Source organism: Diabrotica virgifera, chromosome 1 (genome assembly GCF_917563875.1).
Source record: "Diabrotica virgifera virgifera chromosome 1, PGI_DIABVI_V3a".
NCBI lineage: Eukaryota > Metazoa > Arthropoda > Insecta > Coleoptera > Chrysomelidae > Diabrotica > Diabrotica virgifera.
Window position 1 is genome coordinate 262,906,390 of NC_065443.1, and position 26,728 is coordinate 262,933,117.

The 26,728-nt window shown below is 33.8% G+C and overlaps 1 protein-coding gene across 4 annotated transcripts in view; it reads left to right on the plus strand.

Annotated features, from left to right (window-relative positions):
* Nucleotides 1–26,728, plus strand: part of LOC114329435 (G protein-activated inward rectifier potassium channel 3) — a 202,949-nt gene that overhangs the window by 9,555 nt on the left and 166,666 nt on the right. The window contains exon 2 of one of the 4 annotated variants that reach the window (XM_028278533.2): nucleotides 25,601–25,652. The exons of 1 other annotated variant lie outside the window; for it this stretch is intronic. The gene's annotated coding sequence lies outside the window, so the exon portion shown is untranslated. Of the gene's footprint in view, nucleotides 1–25,459; nucleotides 25,653–26,728 lie in introns of those variants that run through there. 2 more of the 4 variants (XM_050649696.1, XM_028278538.2) reach the window with 2 other exon arrangements.

The window sequence follows — 26,728 nt, forward strand, 5'->3', positions numbered from 1 at the left end:
AAAACATTTAAGTCCAAAAAAAAAATTTTAAATTTTTTAATTTGACAAAAAATATTTCCCCGCACAGGCTGTCGTATCTATTAATTCGAGAACTACCTGAAGAGGACGGCTCATTCACTGCCTTTCATTTTTTCTTAGGAAATACCCGATCTTTACACAAAGTACTTATGGTGCGTATAGTAACCCGTTATAAAATGATTGTAGGATGTTAAAGTGATGAAGGATGGTTTACCCGGAAACCCGAATTTTATTTACTTTTATTATATTTAGTAGGTACATACCTATGATTCTGGTGAATCTTTTAAATCCTCTATTGTTAAGAGAATTTTCACCTTTAACCATAGTTTTACGATTTTCTAACGGAAATTAACAAGTTATTTTAAATACCTTCCAATTACTTCTATTGATGTTGAAAGGAGTTTTTCAAGTTATAAAAATATTTTATCTAATCAAAGAATATGTTTCCTCGTAAAGAATTTGGAAAAACACATTGTAGTGAATTATAATCGAAGATAATAATATATTTATAGTGATATTGTTGTTTTATTTTAAATAGGTAACTATTGGTAGCAGTTTTTGTAAAAACTGTGAATAAATTGCATATATTATTAAAAAAATGATTTTATTTGAAAGATAATAAATAACATTGACGCCCCCCCTATAAAAGAACCCCTTAGAATAGAATAGAACAGAAAATTTTTGGTTTCTCGAAATGCGCATTTTTTGAATTTTTGTGCATATCTTGCGCGTATTTCGTAATTTTTTACCGCATATATATGCGCATATTTCATCAAAATTGATCGCATATAAATCCGCTCCCTAGTAATAAGTGTGTACAAGAATTCATCTGTACTCAGTAGATATATCTTAAAAACACCCTGTAATTATCTACGATAATTACTTTCAGTTATTTAAATGTCATCATAACAATATTACAACCTTCATTCGATTATATAAATATTGTTATCCTAGATCACGATTCACTAATAATTGCAGAGTCAATTATAAACATTTTTCATGGTCGATGCTGAATAGGCATTTCTAAATATATAAACAGCAAAACTATAACAAGGGAATTATTATTATTATATTAGACATTCGTCATTCTATTTTGATCAGACGTAATATTTCCACATTAAAGATAGTGTCGCTTTCTACACGAGACGTTCTTTGGGTGCGGTGCTACCAGCTTATGCTCATGCGAGTGTAAATAAAACAACTCAACAAGTAAAAGCGTATCAATTATTCCACCCCTCGGATAAGGGATAACCACCCTCACCGGGAGCAGATAGCCTTAGTGCCCAGGGCTGTCATATGGCGATCCAAGACCAGGCGAGAACTCAGTAACTAGCAGTCTAGAACGAGAAATGAGAAAACACGTCAATGTTCAGGCACCTAGACCACCTTAGACAACAGTGTGGTATGTAAAATGGATGGAGACATCAGGCCGACGCGGAGCTGAAAAGAGAATAGTATGGAGATGGAACATCGTGGGACAATGGAAAATGGACAATGCTATGGAACGTGCAGCGAGGACTTGTGATACGAACAAAGACGTGTAAAAGTGGTAAGTCCATATTAGCTATTTTTATGGTATTTCCTGATTAATATAAAGTATAAAGTATAAACATTATGTGCTACCTTAATTACATTAATATATGTTTCAAGTTTACCTATTTTTACTTAATTATTCTATTCTATTACCAATATTTATCAATATACAAAGATTTTTTTTACCCTCATATTAAGTTATTATAGGACGCAATGATACAATTTTATATGATTTTTACATATTTATCAACGTATACTTTATCCTTGCTGACTTTTATTCATTTATTATTTGACTACTGATTTTTAGTACATTTTTGCAATTTTTATGATTTTAATATTTGCTATCGTAAATATACCTATCAAAATAAATATACGATATAACAAATATACGCTATATGCATAATACATTTAAATTATTATTCTAACTACTTATTTACAAGGGTTAATATTATAACGTTATTTATTTTTGAATTTTTTATTACCACTGCAATTTTTACATATTTTTACCATATATTGACGTATTATTTTATCTCCATATTTTTTTACTATATATCTATATACTACATATCTATATACACCGTAAGACTATCGAATTTATATTTTCGCTAAGAAGTGCAGAAGCTGAAAAAAAATTATGTATAAATGAGTAGCAACAAAGTTACTTGGGAAGATTTTGTCAAAATAGTTGAGGAAATTGCACAAGAAATAGACAGGCAAAGCAGAAGAGTCTTAAAGAAAAAAGTTCCGAAATCTAAGGACATAAAGGAAGAAGTAACGACACAGCTAATTAAAGCTTATAACAAGTTCACACAATTGACTAGGAAAAACTGGGAAGCACTTTCGGACAAACAAAGGGAATCGTGCAACAAATATTTTGGGAGAATCAGAGACAAAGTTATACGATCATTTCAAGCAGTAAATGTGAGAACAGTGGTTCCAAGTTCAATACATCAACCAATCGACAAGGAAGTTGAAGAGGAACAAAGCGATGAGGAAATAGAAGAAGGAAAAAGCGACGAGGAAGGAGAAGAAGAAATAATTAACGACGAAATAAAAGAGGAAAAAGGTGACATAAAACAAGATATAACAATATTAAACATGGCTTTGACAATCAATGAATTTTTGAATATCGCAAGCAAGATATTGCCCAACGAGTTCGATGGAAGCGCAGGGAAATTACAACCATTTTTAGACGCATTAGTACTACTTGGAAAATTGGCAGAAGGTCATGAAGACACAGCTGTAACGCTAATAAAAACGCGACTCACCAATAAGGCTAGGAACCTAATAACCACAGAAGATACGATTCCACGGATAGCTGAAGCACTAAAGAAAGAATTAAAAGGTGATAATCCGAAGAATTTAATAGCCAAATTAGCCAAAAAAAGGCAAGGGCATAGAGATGCAGCAGTGTACGCATCTGAAGTGGAAGAGTTAGCAGAACAATTAAAAGTAGCATACATAGCGGAAGGAATGCCACTTGACTTAGCAAAGAAATATACGACGGAAGCAGTAGTAACAACAATGAAACGAAACGCTAATACAGAGAAAGCTAAGCTAATACTGGAAGCAGGCAACTTTACATCACCGCAGGAAGTAGTATCTAAATTTTTGTCGATCGATACGACTGAAGAAAATGCACAATGAAGAGTCTTAAATTATAGGACAAACTACGAGAATAGGAGAGGACAGCAGCAATACAGAAGAGGATACCATATAACAAATATGACAGAGGAAGAAGAAATAACTTCGGACAACGGAACGAAGGAGAAGCAACGGACAATCAACGAAATTATTCGAACAGAGGATACAGACAATTTAACAATCAAACATACAGAGGAAACCAGAGAGGCGGACGTAACAGGAACGTAAGGTTACTAGAAATAGAGGACAGTCAAGAAGAGCAAGAAAACCAGCAGTTGGGGTTTTGAATGAACAAGAAGTTGGAAGCACACAGGCAGAAATAAAATATAACATTTACAACTTCGACCTAAACCTAACGAACTTTGTACGAATGAAAACAGGAATTCTTGAAAACACAAGCACTTTTATCATAGACACAGGAGCTGATATTTCAATACTAAAATGTTCACAAGATTTTATGAAGGAACAGGTGAAACCAAACACAAAGGCGAAAATAAAAGGAGTCACTAAAGGAGAGTTGCAAACAATGGGAGAAGTTGAGACAACACTCGAAGTAAAAGGAACTCGATTCGAACACATCTTTCAATTGGTAGAACCTAACTTTCCAATTCCAACAGACGGAATCATTGGGAGAGACTTTATTTCTAACTTTCAATGTATACTAGATTACGCAAACCTTAAAATGCACATTAAAGAGGAGAACGATTGTTACATTAGTACGAAAATTCTGGATAATATAGACAATGACACCATAATAATACCGCCTAGATGTGAAATTTACAGAATCGTAAAAATTTTTCAAACGTTAAAGAAAGACAGGATTGTGGAACAGCATGAAATACAACCAGGAATATTCATAGCAAGAGCAATTATTTCAAGTAATAATCCATACATCAAAATTTTGAACACAACGTACGAAACAGTAAATGTAGACGCAAGCACAATCAGGACGTTGGATATTAAACTATTCAATATATATAGGCTAGTCAACGACAGCAAGGACAGAAAAAAAGAATTACGAGAATCACTGAAATTAGACATACCAGAATACATACGAGACAACTTAGTATCGTTATGCGAGGAATATTCGGACATATTCGCCCTAAGGCATGATATGTTAACCTGTAACAATTTCTACGAACAAAAACTAAGAGTTAAAGACCAAACTCCGGTATGTATATATCAAGAATTATAGGACACCTCATGCGCAAACAGAGGAATTAAATCGACAAGTACAAAACCTAAGAGACCAAGGAATCATAGAACCATCTACATCCGAGTACAACAGCCCAGTAGTACTGGTACCGAAAAAAGCTATAGATGGAGGAAAAGCATGGAGATTATGCATAGATTTTAGACAACTGAACAAGAAGATAGTTACAGACAAATTTCCATTACCAAGAATAGATTCGATATTAGATCAACTAGGAAGAGCAAAATGGTTTTCAGTTATAGACTTAATGTCAGGCTTTCACCAGATACCATTAGAAAAATCATCGAGAAAATACACATCGTTCAGCACAGAAAATGGTGCATTTCAATTTACCAGATTACCTTTTGGATTAAATGTAAGCCCAAATAGCTTTTCAAGAATGATGTCAATAGCATTTTCAGGATTAACACCAGACAAAGCATTTCTTTACATGGACGATATCGTAGTAATTGGAATATCCGAAAAACATCACTTAGACAACCTGAAAAAGACATTCGAGACATGTCGAAAATTCAATTTGAAACTTAACCCAGGAAAATGTCAATTCTTTAGAAGGGAAGTAACATATTTAGGACATGATCTTTCTCAAGAGGGAGTATCACCAGACAAAGCGAAGTATGCAGTAATTGAACAATATCCGACACCTCAGACAGCGGAAGAAACAAAGAGATTTGTAGCATTTTGCAACTATTACAGACGTTTTATTAAAAATTTTGCGGAAATATGCAGACCACTCAACAAATTATCGAGGAAAGGAGTAGAATTTTCGTGGACCGAGGAGTGTGAAAAAGCATTCAAAAAGCTTAAAGCATCTCTGAAGAAACCACCAATTTTAAAATATCCCGATTTCAACAAACAGTTTATCTTAACAACAGACGCATCCAATGAGAGTTGTTCAGCAATCCTAAGTCAAGATTACAACGGAATTGACCTACCTATAGCATATGCATCAAGAAGTTTTAGTAAAGGAGAATGTAATAAACCTATAATCGTTAAGGAATTACTAGCGATTCATTGGGGAATTAATTATTTTAAATGTTATCTATATGGAGCACCAACATTCAAAGTAAAAACAGACCATAAACCTTTGACACACCTATTTGCAATGAAAGAACCAACCTCAAAACTCACGAGGATCAGATTAGACCTAGAAGAATATGACTTCGAAATAGAGTATATAACAGGGAAAAGTAACTACGCAGACAGCCTTTCAAGAATAACATTGCATCAACTAAAAAACCTATACATAGACAACGCCCATATACTAGCTATAACAAGAGCTCAAGCAAAAGAAAAGGAGAAAGAAGCAAGACAAACAAAGGCTGAAAGTGAACTCGCACTACAGCCAGAAGCCACCAAACAGACAGTAAGGAAGGTACTAAATAATTTAGAGGCGCATAGACTACCAATTTTGTCCTTTGGAGCAGAACTAATCTCACCAAGACTGAGCATTAGGGCCAAAAACAAAATAAAATGCAGCAAAAGCATAGCCACAGGATTGAATCATTTCGATTTGAACCAAGCGTTGGTACAGCTTGATAAGCTGGCGGTAGAGAATGCAGTACGTAAAGTAAAAATATACGTAAATGATATTATTTTTAAAATGTGCACAATTGATGAATTTATTAAAGAAGGAAATAAAAAATTGAAGAATATAGAAATATACATATGTGAAGTACCAGAAACAATAAAAGATGACAAAGAAAAACACAGATTAATAGGAGAATACCATAATCACCCGATGTTCGGAGGACACGTAGGGAATAACAGACTAATTAAGAAGCTAAAGGCAAGATTCCGATGGAAAAATTTGGAAAAAGACGTAAGAAAATACGTAAAACAATGCCACAAATGTCAAATTAACAAACCGAAAAGAACACATGTCGAAGAGTTCGTGATATCGGACACATCTTCCAAACCATGGGACATAGTATACATAGATACAATAGGTCCATTCACGAAAAGTAATGAAGGTAATAAATACTGTATCACAATGTTGTGTGAACTGACAAAATACGCGGTCAGCATACCAGTGTGCAATAAAGAAGCAGAGACAATAGCAAGAGGAATCTTTGATCATTTCATACCAACATACGGACTCATGAAGCAAATAAGAACAGACCAAGGCACAGAGTATAAGAACGAAGTAATGCAGGAATTAACAAAGCTATTAAAAATAGAACACAACTTTTCAACGGCATACCACCCACAGTCCATTGGAAGTTGCGAAAAACTACACAGAACGTTGAACGAGTACGTAAGAGCATTCATAGACGAAGACAGAGAAAATTGGGATGTGTGTTGCAGAATGTTCACATACTGCTACAATACAACCCCTAACGCGTATCATGGATACACACCGTTCGAACTGTTATATGGCAGGAAGGTTAACCTACCGGAAGACCTTACACATGAGATTCAACCATGTTTCAATATAGATGCCTACTACAATGAGTTACGATACAAACTACAAAGCGCACACGAGAGAGCCAGAACCTTCTTATTAAAACACAAAAAAGAGCGGCAAGAAAAGAATAAGCTCAAAGCAACACCACAACACTTTAAAATAGGAGACCTAGTCCTTGTAAAAAGGGAAGAGAATGGTAAGTTTGATAGTCTTTATGTAGGTCCTTTCACGATAACAGAAGTAAATAACGTTAATTGTAAAATCAGAATAGAAAACAATAAAATCAAGCAAATACATAAGAATAGATTATATGCTTACAATCCGAAAACACAGTGAGTGACAAGTGTTACGAAACAATGTTGTTAAACGAACATTTTATATTATTTATGTATTTGCGTAGGCTTAGGAAGTTTGTATATAAAATAAATTTTTTGTATTGATTACAACACAGTATGGGTTGGTAGCACGACTTGCAAATTTCCCTCCCCGTAGTCGGAAAATTCCTAAAAAGGGAAGGTGTACAAGAATTCATCTGTACTCAGTAGATATATCTTAAAAACACCCTGTAATTATCTACGATAATTACTTTCAGTTATTTAAATGTCATCATAACAATATTACAACCTTCATTCGATTATATAAATATTGTTATCCTAGATCACGATTCACTAATAATTGCAGAGTCAATTATAAACACTTTTCATGGTCGATGCTGAATAGGCATTTCTAAATATATAAACAGCAAAACTATAACAAGGGAATTATTATTATTATATTAGACATTCGTCATTCTATTTTGATCAGACGTAATATTTCCACATTAAAGATAGTGTCGCTTTCTACACGAGACGTTCTTTGGGTGCGGTGCTACCAGCTTATGCTCATGCGAGTGTAAATAAAACAACTCAACAAGTAAAAGCGTATCAATTATTCCACCCTTCGGATAAGGGATAACCACCCTCACCGGGAGCAGATAGCCTTAGTGCCCAGGGCTGTCATAAGTGTATCTCTTACTAGTAGATTACTTACTTTGGTTACTTCTAAATCCATTCTTTATACACACAACCAAACTTATATAGGATCACCATCTATTTCAAAGTAATATTTCTTTCTTTTGAAAAAACTTGTTATTGTCGCGAAGAATAAAGGTTTTTATTGAAAATAAACAAATATAAGACAATCGGATAGTACAGCTGGGTACGGTACTTTTGCGTCCAAAAACGAAAATATGCCTCATGTGGAGTTATAGAACTTACAACGGGAAAATATTATTGATCTTGTGGAGAAAGTAATGTTCTCAGAGGGAAATAGCTGTAGAGATAGGCGTAACACTGGGCGTTCTCTCCAAAACCTATCCTAGGTAAGAGGAACTAGGAAAGCTCAAAATAAAGCAAGGGAAAGTCGCCAAAAAGTAATAACGGCTCGCCACGATCGTTTAATTGCCCAATCAGCTGGAAGACACCCAACCATTTCTCACCTGAAGCCGAAACAGTTGAAAGAATACAACTGGAGACAGTTATGGGTTCCCGAATTATCCAGGCAGCACAAGATTAATTGCCTAAGTTGGTGTCTTCACCACCAAAACTGGAACATTGGGAATTGACAAGATGTGCTATTTTCAGAAAAAGTCAGGATTTGTGTAAAATGAGATGACCCATGAAATTGTTTACTTAGAGGTCGAGGAAGACAAGGAAGAACGAAAACTGTCAGATCTGTTCACAAATATACAAGGGGGAGCGTAATGTTCTGGAGAGGAATTCTGATCCGTAAAAAAACTTCTTTAATTTTCATCCAATCAAGTTTAACTGCTCACAGGTATGTTTATAACCTGTAGTCAGGCTATGAAGAGGTGCAACAGGAGAAAATTTAATTTTATTGCATGGTAATGGACCTCCACATACCATTAGAGTGACTAGAGACATCATTGAAGCAGAAGGTGTCCCTTGTTTGGAGTGGCCTGCTTGCTCACCCGAGCTTAACCCTATGTAGTATTTGTGGGATATGCTTAAAAGAAAAATTAGAGCTCGCCGGAATAATCCACAAAACACCGCACGGCTAGTACAAGCTGCTCTTAAAGGATGGAGCAACCTACCACAACAAAATGTTATTAGGAGCGTGCCCACGCAAACTGAAGCTTGCAAAAGGACAAGAGGTGATAACACTGACTACCACAAAACACAAAAAAAAAATAAAAACAATTTAAACATTATTTGTTTTACATTGAAATTTTGTATGCTATTGACTTTAAAACAACTACTTTCAATTTGTTTGTTAAATACTTTATTGTTTTATTTAATTGTTATGTATTTGTTATTAAAATGCTTTAAAATAAAGATTGTTTGACTTCGTGTGTTCATTTTTTTTAAATTCGCACGAAATCAGAGTCACTGAAGGTGGATATGAGCTATTACCTCCGATTTCGTTCAACCTCCATCGATTTGCATGAAAATTGGTGAGTGCTTAGAGGATATCTCAAGAAACAAAGGTGACATGGTGCCAACTGGCGCTTTTACCCTCGGGGTGGATGCCACCCCTTCTCGTGGTGAAAATTATTTTATTAAAAATAATCCCATAATTAGACGGGGACAAATTCTAAGCAAAATTTGTTATATAAAGCTACTAAAATAAATCAAAACTTTTTGAGTAATTAAAGATAAAAAATTTTAATTTTTCGTAAGAAAAATGCATGTTTTTACCGATTTTTTCATAGATAACTCAAAAACTATAAGTTTTTACAAAAAAGTTATTATTGCCAAAATTGAAGCTAATAAAAAATTAAATAAACTCCTTACTAAAAAACCTTTTAATATTGACTAAAAGTGAGTTAGGTAACTGAATGCATATTTTTTTCGGCGAGTACCCAAATCTAAGTATTCAAGCTTAAATTACGGGAAAATGATGCATTTTATAACATAAACTTATTAAACATTTGTGAAAGTACTTAGAAATATCTATCAAATAAGATACCGAACAAGTTAACAGCATTAAAATTTATGCTCCAAAAATTTTTTAAACTTTATCTTTTAAAAATTTTTCCAAAAAATGTTATCGTTTTTTTTAATAACTCCGTTAATTTTTAAGATATCAGATTCACCTAAAAACAGTTTGAAAGGTAATTCCAAGAGCTATTAAAAAGTGTTGAATTTAATCTTTTAAACCTCTTACTTTTTTAAGAATCAAAGATTAAATGGCCAGGGTTACATGGTTCTGGCAGCAAAATTTAAGCTTTAAACGTTTCTATCTCGGTTATTTTTCACCCTACAGAAATGTTAACTAGGTATAACATTTGACATAGAAAAAATAAAATTGGGTTATTTACCATTTTTTACGTGTATTGAGTATTTTTATAGTTATTATCAAAAGAAAATGAAAATGATGATAATTTTAAAAATTCTGATTTTTTTAAATAATATCTTTTTTTCAAAAATATGCATTCTAAACCGGTGAAAATTGTTAAAATCATTACTTATGCTAATATAAAGAAATTTTTTGTAAGGATTACTATAAATTTTAATTTTTGTGGAAATGGCGTATTGTTTATTTTTCACTTTTTCCTAAAAAATTCGAAAGGATTCTCTTAGTTCATCATAACTTGGTTAATTTTGATGCTATTAACTTCTTCTGGAACTTATTTGTTAGGTATTCTGAAGTACTTTGATAAGTTTTTAGCACGTATATTTTATAAAATGCATCGTTTTTCCGTTATTTAAGCTTGAATACTTAGATTTGAGTACTCATCAAAAAAAATATACATTCAATTACCCAGAACTCACATTCAATTAACATTAGTTTAGTACTTTGAGTGAATTGTGTATTCAATTTATTGTCTTTAATTTTGGTAAGAATAACTGTTGTTGTAAAAGCTAATAGTTTTATAGTTTACGTGAAAAACAGCTTTAAAACATGCATTTTTTTACAAAAAAAAAAAATAAAATCTTTCATCTTTAATAACTCAAAAAGTATTGATTTATGTCAATAACTTAATATAACAAACTTTGCTTAGAATTTGTCCCTTTATCGATTTGTGGTATTATTTTTAATAAAATAATTTTCACCCCAGAAAAGGGGTGGCATCCACCCCCAGGGTAACAGCGCAAGTTGGCATCATGTCACCTTTGTTCCTTAAGGTCTCTTCTAACTGCTCACCAATTTTCATGAAAATCGATGGAGGTTCAACGAAATCGGAGGTGAAAACCTTCAGTGACTGCACTATGTGTGTATTTCGATATATGCAACTTCGGGATGTTAATATTGTTTAATAATAAGTGTTTACATACATTCTTCAAAGAACGAACAACGAATGAAAAACTTTAATGTTCAAACTATCGATTAATTACATAATTGTTATTGTTACAAATAAAAAAAATAATTAAAATACCTTATCCAAATACCGCTAAAACAATTAAAAAACGTGCACATATATACAGGCGCATAATTCACGATTTCGAGTAATTTGCACGTATCAGCACATAGTGAAAGGTTTAAATGAAATTGAAATTGATTATATAGTTTAAGGCGTAAAAAACTCAAAACGAAAATACTCAATGCCTATTAGTGACGGCAGGAATTAACTATTTAAAAACAAGGATGAGTCAGTTTAAATAGTGTAGTTAGTGTATTTCCAATCATTTTTGTTTTTTGTCTAGTTCTGTGATAAAGTTAAGGTAAGTTTTATAAATTTATCTTCTCCATTTTGATCTAAGAGTACGGGTTATTGTTTGATACTTTTCTCAATTGTCTCAGGTGGCCTATAATACATAGGCCTAGTATAAAGTTATAAAAAATTCATTCATGTCACATCCTAGAACTGAATTATTGACAGATAATCCAGTTTGCATTTAATATTTATTAATATTAGGGTCGTGTGCAACAATGATTTTTTTCGCAACCATTCAATAGCATTATTATTTATCAGTGTAGAGTAAACAGTAAGATTCCGAAGAACAAAGTGGATTTAGGGCAGGTAGATCATGCACAGATAACATTTTCTGCATAAGGCAATTATTAGAAAAACGTTCTGCTAGAAATCTAGAAACTCACATGGTATTTGTAGACTTAAAAAAAGCATACGATACCGTTCCCAGAGAAAAAATGTTTGAGGTATTACAACAAACCACTTTAAATAGAAAATACATCCAAACAATAAAAGATCTCTATGCTAATGCAACAACAGCAATTAAAATTGGAACGAAACTTTCAAATAGCTTTGAAACTTCGAAAGGCCTTTTACAGGGATGCTGTCTGTCGCCCACTTTATTTAAAATTTACCTTACATACAGTAGGAACAATGAAAGAATACCCATGAACGAACATATAAAACACGCTGTATTTTCCTGTCACCGTGCCACACAAAAAATTGGCCAGCGCAAGTACATGTAATAATTATTATTACATGTACTTGCGCTGGGCAATTTTCTTTGTGACACGGTGACAGGAAAATACAGCGTGTTTTATATGTTCGTTCATGGGTATTCTTTCATTTTTTCGACTGTAAAATATGTGTTAAAATATTGGACTAGGAAATGCCAAACAATGGAGATACCAGTAGGAGATTCTTATTTGTATACGTTGCTATTTGCTGACTACCAAGTTGTGATTGCTGCTGATAAAGATGACGCCAGTTACATGAATAGAAAATTGAAAGAAGAGTACCGAAAATGGGGTTTGGAAATGAGCATGGAGAAAACTGAGTACCTTGTAGTCGGAGGTGATACTGAAGAGTTAGAATTAGAAGGGGAATACATAAAAGGATGTGATGAATTTAAATATCTAGGTTCTATTTTTGACAAAAACTCCACATGCGATCAAGATATAGAATATCGAATAAGTCAAGGAAGAAAAGCTATAAAACAGCTGAATGGCATTTGGTGGAGTACAGGACTGCACAATCAGACAAAGAAAAAAATCTACCAAACTATCGTGGAAGGAATTGTCCTGTACAACTCGGAAGTGTGGGAAGTAAAAGACCGACAAAATAAAAGACTTCAAGCTTTAGAAATGGACGCGCTTAGAAGGAGCTGCAGAATATCTAAACTGCAACATGTCCCAAATGAAGAAATAAAAGAAAGAATGGAAGTAGAAAAGGATATTATAGACGGAATAGAACAAAAAAGATTAATATGGTACGGGCATGTCCAGAGAATGGGACCAACAAGATCGCCCAAGAAAATGATCCAGTATGCACCACCCGAGAGAAGAAAAAGAGGCAGACCGAAGAGAACATGGATACAAGATGTAGAGAAAGCAATGAACAGTAGACAACTCAACGAGGAAGATATTCGTGACCGAAAAGCATGGCGAATAGGATGCGGGAAACGGCGGATGCTGTAGAACACCCGATATATAATATATATAGTAAACAGTAAACAACCTGATCCCGAAAGAATGGGTAACATTAGACTTGCAAAATGTTTTAAAAACACATTTCACCTCCTGACAGAACAATTCTTGCAACTTTCGAAAAAACAGGTATATTTTAACACAGGTGTGCTGATTGTGGAAATAAGAGGCAAGAATGGAAACAATCGGGAGTTGGATGAAGAACTAGTGAATAATTCAAAAGTTCACAGAGTAAAAAATCCAAAGATCCCGAGTCATTATTGTTCCGAGTCATATTAGGCATAAAGCCTAATTTTCTACAAACCCAAAAAGTACCAATTGTTACTTTTGGTTTTTTTGAAAGTTTTCCTAATTTACCATACTTTGGAAAAAGACTTGTCCAGGCAAGAAAGGAAGAACGACTAAGAAACAACTGATTCTACTATTGTTTAAGCAGTGATTTCTTATCAACAGAAGGAAGCTTTATCCTTTTATTGCATTTCTATACGAGTACTAGCCGTTTTTAACTTTACAATTTCGGAACTGAATGGTGACAAAATTGTGCAATACTGCACCTGGGATGAATCAGAACAGAGGAAGATGGGTCACAGACATTCCAAATTGCGTGATCTAATATTTGCGTTGCTTAAATGACAAATCTGTCATATACAAATATGCGGTCACAACATTGGCAAACATAAAATCAATTATCTATGCATAAATTTCGGATTAAAGGTCGTATCCAAAACGAGGGAAAAGAAGCTCATGCAATCGATGCAAGACGATGACACCTTGTCTATCAAACTATCCATCTTACGGATCTTCATCGAAGTCTAATGACTCTTCTGATTACAGCTTAACCTCAAAGTATTTCTGCCGATAAAAAAAGAAAAATGGTATCTTAAATTTGCCTACTACTGAAAGGATAATACCTGTAATTCATTTTAAATTCTATAGATAGAAGCAACGAAGCACTAAAAAACCCAAAACCTAGGAATTTTGTGCAGTAAGATGAATCGTCATGCAACTTTTTGCATTCAATTCGAGAGAGTGTCAGGCAACTTTGTGAACTAAATTGATCTCCGGCAAAAAATTTTGTGAATGAGAAAATGCATTTTCAAAGTGCATCTCGAAGAGATGGAAAATGAAAATTTAGTACTCAGGAATTTATGGACGGAAATGAGTTAAATTTTTATATTTGGGGGGTTTTGGAGGTCAGTGAACACAAATTTCATGACCGCGATGACCTCCGAGGTATCTGGTGCCCAGGGTGGAGCTCGTCGTCTGGTACGATCGAATAATTCGCGGGACGACCGAATAATTCGCGAAATGAAGATTGGATCGAAATACTGAAAAACACGCGTTTAATCTTTTACAAAAATCTATCGAATGACGCTAAAAACGACTCCCCACTCCATCTCCTGGAGGTGGGGTGGGGATAACTTTAAAATCTTAAACGGAAACGCCCATTTGTTATTACAGATTTGGATTGCTTACGTAAAAATAAGCAACTTTTAATCGAGAAATTTTTTCGAATTGTGGATAGATGGCGCTATAATCGAAAAAACGATTTATCGTGATACCATAGGTAAATTATAGAAACGGTCTAATATCTCGAGAAATACACTTTCAAATAAAAGACCAAAAAATACGTATTTAATCAAGAACCTATCGAATAACATCATACACGACTCTGCACTCCACCCCCTGGAGGTGGGGTGGGGGTTAACCTTAAAATCTTAAATAGGAATCCCCATGTTTAATTTCAGATTTGGATTCCTCATGAAAATATAAGTAATATTTATTCAAAACATTTTTTAGAATTGTTAATATATAGGGTGTCCCAAAAGTAGTGGAACGGTCGAATATTTCGCGAACTAAACATCGGATCCAAAAACTGAAAAATACGTATTCAATCATTTTCAAAAATCTATCCAATGACACCAAACATCAACCCCCACTACACCCCCTGGAAATGGTGTGTGGGGTAACTTTAAAATCTCAAATGGAAACTCCTAGTTTTTTTTGCAGATTTGGATTCGTTACGTAAAAGTAAGCAACTTTTATTCAAAACATTTTTTCGAACTGTGGATAGATGGCGCTATAATTGGAAAAAACGATTTATCCTGATACCATAGGTAAATTATAGAAACGGTCTAATATCTCGAGAAATACACTTCCAAATGAGAAACCAAAAAACAGGTTTTTAATATTTTTCGAAAACCTATTGATAAACACCAAAAATGACCCTCCAACTCACCCCCTGGAAACGGGGTGGGGGATAAATTTAAAATCTTAAATAGCAACCCACACTTTTTATTGCAGATTCGAATTCGTCATGAAAAATTAAGCAACATTTATTCGAAACATTTTTTAAAATTGCTGATAGATGGCGCTAATAAATCGTATTTTTCCAATTAAAGCGCCATCTATCAACAATTCTAAAAAATATTTCGAATAAATGTTGCTTAATTTTTCATGACGAATCCGAATCTGTAATAAAAAGTGGGGGTTGCTATTTAAGATTTTAAAGTTACCCCCCACCCCACCTCCAGGGGGTGGGTTGGAGGGTCATGTTTAGTGTTATTCGATAGGTTTTCGAAAAGTATTAAAAACATTTTTTTGGTTTCTCATTTGGAAGTGTATTTCTCGAGATATTAGACCGTTTCTATAATTTACCTATGATAGCAGGATAAATTGTTTTTCTCAATTATAGCGCCATTTATCCACAGTTCGAAAAAATGTCTTGAATAAAAGTTGCTTACTTTTACGTAACGAATCCAAATCTGCAAGAAAAACTAGGGGTTTCCATTTGAGATTTTAAAGTTACCCTCCACCCCACCTCCAGGGTGTGTAGTGGGGGTTGGTGTTTGGTGTCATTGGATAGATTTATGAAAATGATTGAACACGTATTTTTCAGTTTTTCGATCCGATGTTTAGTTCGCGAAATATTCGACCGTTCCACTACTTTTGGGACACCCTGTATATGGCGCTAATAAATAGTGTTTTTCCGATTATAGCGTTAGCTATCCCTAATTCTAAAAAATGTCTCGTAGAAAAGTTACTTATTTTGACGTAAGGAATCCAAATCTGCAATAAAAAATGGGGGCTCCCATTTAAAATTTTAAACGTACACCCACCCCACCTCAAGGGGGTGGGGTGGAAAGTCGTGTTTTATGTTATTCGATAGGTTCTTGAAAAATATAAAAGACGTATTATTTTGTTTTTAATTTGGAAGTGTATTTCTCGAGATATTAGACCGTTTCTATAATTTACCTATGATATCACGAAAAAATCGTTTTTTCCGATTATAGCGCCATCTATCCACAATTCTAAAAAATGTCTCGAATAAGAGTTGCTTACTTTTAGGTAAGCAATCCAAATCTGCTATAACAAATGGGATTTCTATTTAAGATTTTAAAGTTACCCCCACCCCACCACCAGGGGGTGGAGTAGGGTGGTCGTGTTTAGTGTCATTCGATAAATTTTTGAAAAATATTGAACACGTGATCGAATCTTCATTTCGCGAATTATTCGATCGTCCCGCGAATTATTCGGTCGTCCCAGGCGACGAGTTCCCATCTGGGCAACAGGTACTTTGGAGACCATCGCAGTCATAAAATTCGTGTTCAGTGACCTCCAAAACCCCCAAGTATAAAAATTGAACTCATTTCCGTCAATATTTCCTGAGTCCTAAATTTTTTATTTTCCATCTCTTCGAGATGCAATTTAAAGATGCTTTTTCTCATGCACAACAATTTTTGCCGGAGATCAATTTAGTTCACAAAATTGCCTGAGACTCTCACGAATTGAATGCAAAAAGTTGCATGACGATTCATCTTACTGCACAAAATTGCTAGGTTTAATGCTTCGTTGCCTCGTCTAAGAGTTTTTTTTTTTTTTTTTTTTTTGAGTGAATTTGATGGCCTTGGCCGAGCCAATTAGCCAGACATTTTGTTATTTTAAAAACAAACAAATTTGATTTTTCAATCAGAGGAATTTTTTCTGTATTTCTAACTCTAAATACATAACAAACTAACATTATTATCTACAATTATTATCTAAATAATACTCTGTTTTGGTTGTTCATTTTTTTTTGTAAATTTTTATTTTTTTTTGTATTTTTTTTTTGTATTTTTTTTTTTGTATTTTTTTTTGCATTTTTTTTATATTGTTAATTTGTTTTTTTTTATTAATTTTTTTATTGTTATTTTTTATAAATTGTTTTTTTTTTACTACGCTAAGACGTAAACCCGATTCATCCTCGCGGAGGTTTACATCTTCTTAGTTTTTTTTTGCATTTTTTATAGTATTTTTTAGAAAGATAGTTAAGTTTCTGATTTCGCACAGTACTTTTTTCGAAAATTGTTTCAGTTAGACTGCAAAAGGTTATTTTTCTGGTGCCACGAAAAGCTTTTTTAACATTTCTTTTCTCAATATACACTCAACCAAATTTATATGGAATCACTATGCATTTGAAACCTGCAGCTTTTGGAAGTTAGGTGTAAATATTTTAGTTGAAACGATAAGAAGAAGAGTTGCCGTGCCCAAGGACTATTGATCGTGGACCGTGCACAAGATTGATCATGTTAATTGGTATATTCAATACCAAAACTGGAATATTGGAAATTGGAAAAGTGTGTTATTTTCAAACGAAAGTAGGACTAGGGAATTAAAATTTCCGGAAAATTGGGTACAGGAAAAAAACCTGTTTTTTTTTTGAAAAAAAAAACAGGAAAAAAACCGAAAATACGGAAAAGTTTAAATTTGTTACAATATACTAAACAGATTCTGCGTCCCGTATTAAAATCGATAAATTTGTAGAATTGGATAGATCTATATTATCAGAAGTGCCTTTTGTCTTTAATTATAAAAGACACAATATTAAATATTCTCCAACAAGTTGACCAGACTAGTTCTCTTATCGAAAGCTTGCTAAAATATGTTGAAGAACGCTACGGATTTTGTTCTAAGTAGATTCACTTTGCAGCCAATCTTCTTGGTGCTCGCTTAATGAAGAGCAATTGAATGAAGACCAACTAATGGAAGCTATAGACTTACATTTCTGAAATGGCTCATTCACTAAATCTATATGTAGCGAAGTTGGTGGCAAATCTGGCCCAATTTAGAATAAAAACTGGATTCTATTGGTCTAAATTCTCTATGGGATAATGCGAATAATACTCATCCCGTTATATGGTGGTAAGGTTTGTGTACATCGCAGCCACTTATGCCAATTGCCTCCCGAATTTTAAATGGATCTCCATCTTCCGCCTCTTCAGAAAGAAACTGGTCTTTACACAGCCTCATACATACAAGCAAACGAAATATATTATTACAGGATAAAATTCAGAAGTTGTTGCTGTTTATTTAAATTTGGTTATAAACGAAAAACAGATATTCATTTACGATGCTAGACCAGATCCACTTTTAAAAGAAATTGACAAAAATCATGTTGTTTTATCCGTCCAGGATGATGAGGCAGGGTTCGAGTCTGAATCAGATGCTTGGTCTGAAGATTCAGACTCAGATTAAAATATACCACTGACCGCTTTGGTTAAATAATGTACTTTCTACGTTTGAAATTTCGGTTTTGATACTTTGAATTACTTATTAGATAATAATTATAATTTTTGACCGTATACATATACGTCATGTTTGTATTTATATCTTAGATATTATTATTATTTTTACAAAATATATTTGAGTTTAAAATTGGTATTTTTTCACGTTTCAAGTCTCAATGAAAAAATATTTAAATTTTCCCATTTTTTCCAATTTTTCCAGTGGTCTGGAAAAAAACGGAAAAAACCTGTTTTTTCCCAATTTTTCCCGTTTTCAGATGATTAACGAATTCGTGTACTTAGAGGGCAAGGAAGACAAGCAAGAACGGAAACTACCAGATTTATTCATAAATATAAAATAGTAGGGTCATGTTCTGGGGAGGAATTATTCTGGGATAAAAAATCCTTTAATTTTCATCCAACCAACTTTAATAGCTCGCAGGTATATTGATTTGGTTCTATAACCTGTAGTTAGGCTCCTAAGAAAATTTAATTTAGCATTTATTAATTCGCTTAAAATAATAAAAAATATCAGATGATTTCATATAAGTTTGGTTGAGTGTACGTTGTTATGCATGTTATGCATATGAAGATCACAGGGAAAGAACTTGATAAGTCCAATTTTTGACATTTGTCGTTTTTGATACCAATTTGTAACTTTAATTACATGATTTCTAGAGTAACACAATACAGAGTAATAACTTGATAAGTCAAAAAAAATAAGTGTTTAAAAAAACCCTGTACAGAAAAAGAACTTGACATGTCCATTCCAAACAGGGGAAAACGTTGATAAGTCCATGTAATTAATATGCAATAATATACAGGGTGTCCCAGACTAACTTACCCACGCTATATCTCTTAAAGGAATAGAGATTTTCGAATGGGACAAAAGGTGATATATTCTACTTGTAATACACTTTATTATAACGTACAAAAAAATCATCCCCTAAATAATCATCCCTTAGTTACAACCCATAACTTTAATTTTTTTAATAGCACCCTATATATTTTTTTATAGTTTTGGATGTGGTCTTCTATTGTCTATTCAACACATTTTTTGAAAATAAAATCGGTTCGTAAATAACCAAGAAAAAAAAGTGGACAACATCAATCCCAAATAGACTACTTCATGATAAGGAAAGAAGACATACGTGAATGTAAGGACTGCAAGGTAATAGTGAGTGAGACAGTAAGCCAACAACATAAGCTGCTTCTTCTGGACATCGAAGTAAAAAGCGAAACTAAACAAAAATATCGGAGAGGACCACAAAAAATCAAGTGGTGGCTGCTGAAAGATGAGAAAGAAGGTCTATTCAGGAGAAGAATAGTAGAAAAAATATGTTGGAACATGAAAGGAAGCCCTAATACAATTTGGAGAAAAATGGCCAGTAGTATTAGAGAGACTGCTATTGAAATACTTGGGAAAACGTCAGGAAAAAAGTTTGAGCATAAAGAGACTTGGTGGTGGTCAAACGAAGTACAAGGAAAAATAAAAGAGAAGAGAATATTATATAAAAAGTGGCAAGAAACCAGATCCGACATAGATCTTCAAAACTATATGGTGGCGAAAAAGGAAGCGAAAGTAGCAGTAGCAAAAGCCAAAGCAGAAGCGTATTCAAACCTATACGATCAACTTGATACCAGGGAAGGCGAAACGAAGATATATAAAATAGCCAAACAGAGAGCAAAGAAAGCAAAAGATTTTAATCAGATTAGATGTATCCGAGATGAAAATAATAAAATACTAGTTCACGAAAGGGAAGTCAAAAAGAGATGGAGAAAGTACTTTGACAGCTTATTAAATGAAGAATTTGACAGACAGCCTGTAGAGCCAACGGAGACAGTAGCAGCAATGGTCACCAAAATAACCAACGAGGAAGTGGCTCAAGCGCTTCAAAAAATAAAGAAAGGAAAAGCGGTAGGACCAGATGATATTCCTGGGGAAGTATGGAGAGCATTGGGAGAGACAGGAACAAGGTGGCTAGCAGGTCTATTTAATAGAATTATGGAAGTCGGACAAATGCCAGACGAATGGAGAAGCAGTATACTGGTACCTGTTTACAAAAACAAGGGAGATATACAACAATGTACAAACTACAGGGCTATAAAACTGCTTAGCCACACCATGAAAATATGGGAAAGAGTAATTGACAGACGGATACGTGAAGAGACCGAAATATCCGAGAATCAATTTGGCTTTATGCAGGGTAGATCAACAACAGATGCAATTTTCATTATAAGGCAATTGATGGAAAAATACAGGAGTAAAGAAACAAACGCTCATATGGTATTCATTGATCTTGAGAAAGCATATGATAGAGTTCCTCGAGAGATTCTGTGGTGGGCACTCAATAAGAAAGGAGTCCCTGGTGAATATGTAAAGATTGTGAGGGATATGTATGAGGGAGTAACGACTAGTGTTAGGACAGGTGTGGGAGAGACTGATAAATTTCATGTGAAAGTAGGATTGCACCAAGGTTCTGTGCTTAGTCCGTATTTATTCTCATTAGTTGTGGACCAGATAACAACGAAACTACAGGGTAACATTCCATGGTGCTTAATGTATGCTGATGATGTCGTGTTAGTAGGAAATAGTGAAAGAGACCTAGAACAAAAACTGGAACAGTGGAGACAAGCTCTGGAGGAAAAAGGTTTAAAACTTAGTAGGACAAAAACAGAGTATTTGGAATGTTCATTTAAAGATGGAGCTACTACAAATAAAATGGTATCTTTGGATGGTGAAATGATTGTGAAAAGCAATAGTTTTAAGTACCTAGGATCGGTACTACAGAGTAATGGAGAAATATATGGAGATGCATGCAGTAGAATTAGGGCTGGATGGATGAAGTGGAAAGAAGCGAGTGGTGTGTTGTGTGACAGAAAAATTCCAATGAAGCTGAAGGGAAAATTCTATAAAACAGCCATAAGACCGGCTATGATGTACGGAACTGAATGTTGGGCAGTGAAAAAGAAAGAGGAACAACGAATGCATGTGGCGGAAATGAGAATGCTTAGATGGATGAGTGGAGTGACAAAGAAGGATAAAATTAGAAATGAGTATATTAGGGGAAGTCTAGGTGTGGCACCAATTGATGCCAAAATGAGAGAGCATAGGTTAAGATGGTTTGGTCATGTTCAACGTCGAGACGTTAATCACCCAATACGAAGAATAGCTGAAGTGCAGATTCCTGGAAGAAGTAGGAGAGGAAGACCAAAGAAGACCTGGGGGGAGGCGATAAGGCAGGACATGTTGGTAAAGGGGATTAACATTGATATGACCCAAGACAGAATTGTGTGGAGAAATGCAATTAGGGAAGCCGACCCCGCATAGGGATAAGGCAAAGAGAATGATGATGAAATAACCAAGAAAATATCAGTTTAGTTTTGTTAATTGTGTGTCCCAGACTAATTTATCAAGGCTATATTTCATAAACGAATAGAGATTTTCGAATGGGACAAAAATAATCTCTATTACATTTGTAATAAACTTTAATATGGCCTAGAAAAAAAATATCCTCTAAATATTCATCCCTTAGTTACAACCCTTTACTTTATTTTTTTTAATAGCACCCTGTAAGTTAGGGATGAATATTTAGGGGATGAATTTTTTCTACGCCATATGAAAGTGTATTACAAATGGAATAGATCAGTTTTTGTGCCATTCGAAAATCTCTATTCGTTTAAGAAATATAGCCTGGATAAATTAGTCTGGGACACACAATTTAACAAAAATAAACTGATAGTTTCTTATATACGAACCGATTTTATTTTCAAAAAATGTGTTGAATAGACAATAGACGATAAAAGACCACATCCAAAACTATACAAAAATATACAGGGTGCTATTAAAAAAATTAAAGTTAGGGGTTGTAACTAAGGGATGATTATTTAGGGGATGATTTTTTGTACGCCATATTAAAGTGTATTACAAGTAGAATATATCACCTTTTGTCCCATTCGAAAATCTCTATTCGTTTAAGAGATATAGCGTGGGTAACTTAGTCTGGGACACCCTGTAGATATTTAAAAAAACTAAAATGAAAACCAACCACCAATATATCATTTTTTTTCTTTTTAGTAGTAATTAATAATTGGAAGATGTATTTTAATGTTTTAAAATCATATTCACATTTTTAGTGTTTTAAACTTTAAAATGTTCTCCTGAACAAAACCAAAAATGTGACATCAAGTTATTTTCCTGTGGTCTTCATATATTTATTGTTTCTGTGTGCGACAACTACGTATGTAGTCAAATACCTTTTATAACATATTGCATAGTATTGTCAAACCGCTGCTTTATAAATCAGTGCATGTTTATCCACTGAGCGCTTGGGGCTGGCGCCCAGACGCACTTTCCTTTTAATTATAAAAAATAAAGTCGCTCAATAATTTATATATTTTCCGAAAAAAATCGCATACGCAGATACGCCAATACACTGCAAACGCCTTTGTTACATCTCTTCACGACGCCTATACACAGTGCCGTAGTCTAGCCCCACAGGGGCCTCGTGTCGTCAGTGTTTGTGTCGGAGCCCTTTTCCAAAAACTACAGAAAAATGTCAGATTTCGCCATGTCATTGATTAAAAACTACCCAGGTAGTGGGTAAAAACTGTGTAGGTTATTAATCAATGGCTATGTCTCGAATTGTATCCAAAATAATCGCAAAAACGGAGTTTTTTTAGTTTCTACTAATTTCATTTTGAATTGTGGGGCTTAAATAATAATTTATCTCACTTGTCGGCTTTAAAATAAGTTCTTTTAAAATAGGAACAAAATAAGTCCTTTTGAAATAGTTAAACGAAAGACAAAAATAGATATACATAAATCTAATTCATAGATAAGGAATAAAAATAAAATAAAAATTCCATTTTTATTCAGTTGCAATGCGAAGGTAAAACAATCTTATTTTTCACTTAGAATACGGAGCGCAGTCCAGCACTCTGAATCGACGATTTTCGACTCTTATTGGAGTCTCATCGGAGAGACGTAGGCCTGCTGCACCATACTCTAAGCGACCAACAACGAGAGTTTATCCCCTAGTAGTGACGCTAGTCACCTAATCCATTCACGTCAGTTGCGGTGTGGGGGATAAACTCTCGTTGTTGGTCGCTTAGAATATGGAGCAGCAGGTCCACGTCTCTCCGATGAGACTCCAATAAGAGTCGAAAATCGTCAATTCAGAGTGCTGGACTGCGCTCCGTATTCTAAGTGAAAAATAAGATTGTTTTGCCTTCGCATTGCAACTGAATAAAAATGGAATTTTTATTTTATTTTTATATTGGTCTTTACTTCTTTGAGTAACTAGGTCCATTTTCCTAAAATTTACCAGCTAAACAGACGGGGTCGTGAATTGTAAGTTTTTTTAATTCCCTCTTTTCTTCTTCGCTTCAGCATCCATCTGGCTTGCAATTTTTAGAAGCCATGGAGGTGTCACCAGGGAAATGGACCAATCATTTTTAATTTAAAAATCTTTTAGTAATATTATAAATAATTGCTATTAGGATTGAAAACTTTACCTTTACCTAAATAAAGAATAGTTATTCTCGAAAATGCCAATATCCAAACAATAGGTACCACAGGGCTACACGACACACTCTTTCAAATATTCAAAAGTAAAGCGATTACAAAAATTGCAATTTGGCATTATACAGTGGCCTCTAAGGCTAGCATTCCACTTGCGATTTGTAGTAGCAGAAAATCTAGAGTCTAGAAAATTAGTCGCTATTTTCAGAATAGCGAATTGAATGCTACAAGGATGTAACATCAGATGTTATATATGTTTTTTTAATCTAGAGATAAACAAGAAGTTAAGACGTCAATTAATACTTTATGCGAGAAACATAAAAACGATGTTGATGAAACCAAAGAGAACTTGCATAATGAAATTACCCATTTTGTAACGTTATGCCAAAATTTTAATAAACATACAATTTATGAAAAATTTGATATCATCCAGGATGTAAGAGCAACTTTCCCAATATTTTAACTTTACTGCAAATTTATTTGACGATACCAATTTCTAATGCGTCAGGCGAGCCGGCGAGCGGTCTTTTTCGGCTTTAAAAAGAATAAAAACATATTTTTAACGTCAAATTTGGGTCAAGGAAACCTAGACGCATTATCACTATTGTATAATATAGAGAATGAAGAACTGGAGAAAATGAATTACGATAATATTATATGGCAGTTTGCGAATGCCAAGTCAAGAAAAAAAGTGATCTAATTTTTGTCTTTATGTATTTTTTAGAATATGTTTTTTTGCTTGTCATATATTGTTTTGTGGAACTTTCTGTTTTTTATTTATGTATTTAAATGTATTTTTTGGATTATTTTTTACGTTTGCTGTTATTCTTGCTTGTTTAAAAAAATATTTTTATGGATTTTACAATAAACCTTTATAGTTAATGCATCTGTTTTCTTTTTAAAAAATTGACAACGAATAGCAATGAAGGGGGCTCCTAAAAACCTCTAGCGCCCAGGTCCGGAAGTTAGGTTAAACCGGCACTGTTATAAATACATAGGTACTTTTAATAATTGGTATATCAATTTTTGGAATTATCTTTGACGTAGATATGGTATAGGTATGTCGACGACAAACTGTAACTTTCTCAGATTCCGGGATTTTCGCGATTGCCTACTTATTTATACAATTCAACAACTAACTAAAACCAGAAACCAAAATCCTAACGTGCATATTAAGTATTTGTTTATTCATGCAAACGAAAACAATACCATTTCTTGAGTAGTCTACTAGAAGCTGCACGTGTAGAACCGCATATTATCTTGTCGTGTACCTATGTAATGTATCTAATAGTTATATAATGACCGTGAAAAGTGTGTTTAATTATTAAAAGAACGTGGAAACTGGTTTTTTGTGTACATTTAGTGCGTTTTTGTTTTAGAATAATAGACTAGGAAGTGATTGTTGTGGAAGGCAGTACAATTTGTAAAGATGTAAGTATTTTTAAAATACGGACTAATTCTCGTTTTGGACAATTTCTAAATGATTTTGTTAAAAATGCTTAATATTCCATCTATAAATATGTACTATAAATTAAAGTTCAAACCATTTTGAGATGATGTTATGTGAAAATAATTACCAATGTTTTTTATTTAAATTAATCTTGCACTATTTAATCTTACTACTGCCTTGTTTGTTTACATGAAAATTTTTCTTATTTTTAGTGTTCACACCATCGACTAGACTTGCTGTTACATTTCTATTGTATCACTTAATCACTTTGTATCTATGGGTTCCTTCATTTTTTTTAATCTTCGCGTCATGATTTACTCCGCAAATTGGCATCATATTTTACATTTGCTTTACATAGTGGAATTTTGAGGTTCTTTGTCTTCTTCTATTCTTCTCCCCTACACCTACTTCCAGTAGGTTGGAATTTGGGATCAACCGTTCATTTTCTTCTGTGTTGGACTAGGGTATTAAATTCTCATTATTAAATCATAATATAATATATTATCACGTTTGATTTTAAGTAACAATATTAGTTTTGCAAACATTATCCCAAAATGAATTTGTTATTAGCCATGGAATTAATTAGCACAAGTTCTGTTAAGAAAAAGAACACACCTATATTTCGTAATTGATATTATGACGGTAGTTCGGTTAGAATTGTTCTAAATATAAAATCATCTTGTATCCGTGTATCCCAGAGAACGGCAGTTCTAGCCAGTGGCGCACAACCCCCGTACATGCAACACTATTTATATACACGAAATTTTCGATTTTCTAAATCAGACTGAATTGAAAATTGGCCCAAATCCCATCTTAAAATTTAGGAAAATTCTCGCCCATCCATATGTCAACCATCCATTTTGGTTCAAGGGTGTGGATTTTACGGCCCCTCCCATTTAGGATCTGTTTTTCGTTCTCGTCCCCAAAACTCCCAAAAATTTCAAAAATTTAGGTCCGACCTTTGCGACTTCTGATAGTACTGATCATTACTTTTCCAACGCATGTTTAATTTTGAAAATCGGTTATACCCTTCAAAAGTTACCGAGCTCAGAAGTAT